This window comes from Helicoverpa armigera, chromosome 8, assembly GCF_030705265.1.
Source record: "Helicoverpa armigera isolate CAAS_96S chromosome 8, ASM3070526v1, whole genome shotgun sequence".
Classification (NCBI taxonomy): domain Eukaryota; kingdom Metazoa; phylum Arthropoda; class Insecta; order Lepidoptera; family Noctuidae; genus Helicoverpa; species Helicoverpa armigera.
Genome location: NC_087127.1, coordinates 11,213,927 through 11,219,778, shown reverse-complemented (window position 1 = coordinate 11,219,778; position 5,852 = coordinate 11,213,927).

The following is a 5,852-nucleotide window of genomic DNA, read 5'->3' as shown; positions in this document are numbered from 1 at the left end:
GTCTATGGGATTAGAATTGGTAAAAAAAGTTATTTTCTTGTCATAGCAGTTGATTTACGTTGATAAGGAGTTTGATCCGAAAATATTTTGATGTGATCTTCGTTAATCTTATTCCTATGTCGTAGTATATTTTTTGCAGTGTCTTCAGACGAGAAACATACTTTTATTGCACGAGCTTTCTCCGATTTATATTTTCCAAGACGAAATATTCCAGTAGGTTCTGGGCAGCCATTAAATATTAGTCTAGTTATTCGCATTATTTCTGTTTTTTCATGATATTGCCGATTAGTAGCAGTATCATTTTGGGCTTCAGGAATTCCCACAACTATAATATTTTTTGCTCGGAAAGTTCGTTCTTCGATTTCATTAAATATTTCATCATGTGTGGTGGTTGTTGGAATAGAAGGGGGTGGCATATTTTTTAGGTTATTGACATCAGCTTCAAGGCTCTCCACTTTCTTTTCCGTATTTTCAGCAACAACAGATAATTTTGAGAGTTCGTCTTTTAAATTTTTATTTTCCAGGATAATGTTTTGCATAGTACAGCTAATATTACTGACCTCAGCTTTTATCGCAGAAACATCTAATGAGAGCTTATTTATATTTTCAGTTTGCTCCTTCTTAGAGGATTTTAACAATTCCGTAATTTCTAACAACTGCTTATTTATTTCAGCAATATCAGATTTGGTCGCTTCGTCATCGCTGAGTAATTTTCGTTTATTATTACGAAATGTAATCTGTGCTGGACCTTCCCTATGCGAATCGGACAAATTCGGATGAGATCCACTATGTCCCGCATACATGCCACCTCCAGGCGGCGAGCGTGGTGTGCTCATTGTAGATCTATGTATGATATTACTCACGCTTGAGTTGCCTGTGCGCCGCCGTCAGGTGCGTACGGTGAGGAAATACAGTGGTTGTAAATCTATCCTTGTCACTCGAGGGGGTGAAGAGCGGTTACCGCGTCGATGCCGTGATCTTTACTCGTAGCTCAAATCAGTTACGGCGTATATCACTCGCGCTGGATTTTGCAAGAAGTTGTTATATTTGGTTGCCGTAAGGTTCGTTATTGACTAAGGAAACTTTTTGAATTTATTAAAATAAGCAGTAACACGTCCGCTCTGTGCGCGCGTCTCGCGAACTATATGTAAGATATAAGTAATATTACCGATATGTAGTTGGTAAAAATATGGTTTAGTGCCTGTTTCGAACTATTTACCGCTCTACAAGATGAGGTAGTATTTACCTAGTATAGAGATTGTATTCTTTATTTCCATAAATGTCTATGGGATTAGAATTGGTAAAAAAAGTTATTTTCTTGTCATAGCAGTTGAGTTAACTTGAGTTTAATTTTAAAGAAAAGTAATTGAATTTAACAGCGACGTAGCTACCTAATGTTGATCTAGAATATTGGCTACACGTTCAATATTTAAAATAGATCATACCTAGTAAAAATAAATTATTAAACAACAACCTTAAGTACCTACATCCCAAAGTCCAATTAATTAACCAATAAATTACTAGCTATTGTTTTTACTCCTTACCTCTAATAAACTCTTGAACATCACATAGTTGTTTAACTTAATAAGTTCACACATCTGTAGGTCCCAGCTATTCAGAAGTTCAGAACTTTTGTCTTCTGAGACCACGTCGAGCTAGATATAAAGTTCAATGACCTTGGCAAGATGGATGCGAGTCAATAGAAGTTCTAAGAATTTCTACGTAGCTAGGTTTGTTTTTGTTTTGATAAAATTATTGTTTGTTATTGTTTCTAACCTAGAAAAAATATTATAATTTTGTGATTCAATTAACTATACCAACTATTTACTTCTGAAGTTAGACATTCAACACACTCACGCAAGTTTGCAGAGTTTGGTTAATTCAATTTTGACTATTGTGAAGTCTGTAGTAGCCAACTTCGGACAAACAAAGCTTATCAACAAGATCTGTAAGTACAACCAAATACGAAAGGAGTCTCACCTTTGGATTTTATAGTCTACATAGTATCATTATCTTATAACATCATTATCTGCCTTTTTTTATCGTCCCACTGTTGGGCACTGGCCTCCTCTCACATATAGAAGGATTGGTCGTTAATCACCACGCCTGGTGAATGATGCAATTGATGCAAATTTCCAAGAGATGTTTTTCTTCACTTTTAATCAGTCATTGTTGACATGTAATGCTCTGACTTTATCCTACCAACAATCATGCAAAACATTACTATGTATACAACGGATGAAAATTCTTCTACCTATAATTACAAAAACACAAGACTCCACAACGTAATTGGTTATTCCGTAGCACTTACATACGGAACGCGTAAAGCTCTCGTTATCACCACGAACTGCCGACTCACAGCTAACAACGTACTCCAGGTAATTAAAATCTAATCAAAAGCATTATTTTATCGTCCCACAGCTGGGCATAGGCCTCCTTTCACACAGAAAAGGACTGAGCTTTAATCACCACGCTTGCTCAACGATGAGATTTCACACTTAAAAGTCCAGGTTGCCTCGAGATTTTCCTTCACTTTTAATCAGTCATTGGTGCATTGACCGTATCTTATCATGCCTTTCCTCTCCTTTCATTGTCGTTATCCACAGTGAAAATACTGTGGATAAAGCTTATCGTACATCGTATTCATAAGTACTGATAGGTAAGGTTGTGTATGCAAAGTTTACTTGCAGCAAGAATATTCTTCCAACGATAATTATAACCTCCTGCAAAAACACAAGGTTCCACAACGTAATTGGTTATTCCGTAGCACTTACATACGGAACGCGTAAAGCTCTCGTTATCACCACGAACTGCCGACTCACAGCTAACAACGTACTCCAGGTAATTAAAATCTAATCAAACGGGATTGCGACAATATTTCACAACTTGTTACACAAATGATGGATGAGTGGAGCCGGGTGAAACTCTTATATAATAGGAGGTAATGTTTTTAGTAAGTGTGTTTGTTTGTCAAGCTTAAACATAATTATTCTTAAAATTAGTTGATAATCGCCGGAGTTATAGTGAAAAAAGTAAAAAATATAAACATTCAAATGGAGAACCTCCTCCTTTTAGGAAATCGATTAAAAATTGTTGAAAGAAGTGAGATCATAAGGTAAAGATACATTTAGACGTGAAACCGTGGTTAGGCCCCTTTTTGTGGTGGGAAATCATCAGGTAACTGGACTTTTGCTAGCAAAATGGCATCTCTTATAATCAAACAGCAAAATCTATTCAAATGAAAATTTGTATGGATATTCACTGCGACCGTTACAAGCTAATTTTGATCACTTTGTATGAAAAGCCTCGCAACGCAGGCGAAACCGCGGCAACCAGCTAGTACGTAATAAATTAATTAGCAACTTGATTAATTGGACGGCAGAAAACGAAAAAATACACAAACACTTTTGTAACAGCCCAAGGGACTACGGAATTAATTTAGGTACATTGGAAAAATTTGGAATCAAGCCGTTTTGGGCCTATTTATAGAGTGAAAGGATGGATCGAGTGATTTTAATTAGAGATTCGATCTAAAAGGGTTAGGAAACTAATTATTGTTTGTTTGTTTGTTGTATATCTGTGTTAGTTGAATGTTTTTGTAATTGGTAGGTAGGTAGGTGTAATTGGTTGGTAGGGATGTGATTGATTTTATCTCATTAGGTACTAGCGACCCGCCCCGGCTACGCCCAGGGTATGTACTACTGCGGACTTTTCCTCCTGATCAGTGGTGATTTTTGCGTTTGAAATCCAAAGAAATTATAGCTATTCAATAAAAACCCTTTAAAGATTTAACATAATAATATCGTTTTCTTAAGGCCATTAGGGCAAAGCCTTGTGAATAAGCAAAAAGAAACCTAGTAGTGGTCAGGCGGAATTGTCCCTTAAAGCACCTGTACATATATACATATATCTAAACTGTCCTCATGAAAGTTCAAAAGTGCAGTTTACAAAGAGTTACTTTTATAATATGTAGTAATAAATGGTGAAAACTCAATAATAAACTGACTGACGATCGTAAACCGAGATATAGCTTGTTAAAATAAAACATTAGTGTCATGTTAACAACATACACAGCTTTTAAGAAATTAACGTTTTCATATCAGCCCAAAAAATATTGGTTAGCAAAATGGATGACTTTTTCGCTTCATATCGGGGCTATAAATCTTAGAAACGAAACTAACTGGAGATGCCATAACCGTATCTTCCCTTCTGCCAGAGGTGTAAGAGCCGCTTAAACTCGTGCGTATATGTGTGAATCAAGCTTTTGTACATGTGTTGTGTTTACCAATTTCAAAGTGTGCGTATGTAATGATGTGATCGAAAATGCACGAGTGAGCTATCAGTGTTCTCACTTACCTCGCCCTTCAACTTGTTCGCACTGAGATTTGTGGTCAAAGCGGTTCCATTAAGTTACATGCTCCAAGTCATAAAGCCATATATTTCACGTTACGTACCAATTTGTAGGCCGAATATTTTAGAGAATAATTTGGACTAGCTTTCACGATTTGATGTGATGGCCTAGTTTGTTTGTTTGTATTATTTTAAAAGGTCATCCAGTGATTGGATTCTGACGTGGAATAATAAAGTACTTACGGGAAATGATTTCGCTGGAAATATAATAAGTACCTTTACGCCTTTGAGGGTCGCAGCTGGAGTGGTTTCTTGTTCATGTAAGTATTAGGTAAAATTATGTATTTGGCATTCTGGCTTCTGACTACCCGTAACGACCGTCAAATATGTTCAAATGACCACAGGGATCCATAAATTTAAAGAGCCTTTCCAAAACAAGGAAGAACTCGACTATATAAGATGGTCACCATTAAGATTGATCGCAGTCACATAGCTGTTGTTTCTTGTAATTTTTAACCCTAGGTGCTCATTAAAAATAACTTTAAATACTAAGCAAAGAGTACCTAATAAATTAAATTAAGAGTAACTAATCCCTACTAATATTAACTCTCTCTGTCTGTGTAATAAATGCAAAAGTAACTCTCTCTGTCTGTTACGCTTTCACGTCTAAACCACTGAACTGAACAGCGGGCGGAAGCTAGTATTATAATAAAACACTGGCTTGCTGTACACATAACAAAAAGCCGTAAGACAATCCCACAAAATCTTAAACAGATATTCAGTTCTAAAGGAAAACTCAACAAAAAAGAGGTTACACATTCAATCCAGACAACGTATATTTAAATGTGATTTGAGCGCAGTGTTAACAGTCGTAATAAAACGGGTCGTAACAAATGTTTTTTTTACTGTGGTAATACTGCCGGCCCGCCTCACCGATCGGGGTTCTCTATAGAATAAATTAGGTTGGGAAAGCTATTTATTTATGTTGGCAAGTATTTGTTAGAATAGGTAACAAGTTTGTTCGTGGTTTTGTGGGTGGCTTATCTGATTTTCGGCTTTGGATCTTAGGCTACTCAGAGTTATTTTTACGTTTATCAATAAAATTTTACCTTTCTCTCGTGATTTTGTCAACGTGGAATTATTACTTAGGGCAGCATTACATTAACTTTATAACTTCTGGCTTCTTCTCGTTGATTTACTTGCAGTCTGAGGAACCTATGTACAAAGGCGCTATGTACATCAAAGCGAAAAAAGAAACAAACTCACTTCTGCTCAGAAACGATTGGGATCGTAGGCCTAAAACCTATCTCAGTTCCTACAACTCTGATAGGTTTCAGGCAATTAGATTCACAAACTTTTCCCGCTTTCCTTAAACCAAGAGAAATCATTTGATGAATTCTCATCCCAAAATAAGAGACATCTCGGAAACAACAAATTTATTTCTGAAGCCGGTTCCAAGAAGTCATTTCTCGTTGGAAAGGGCAGAAACCTTTTCGGTCAAT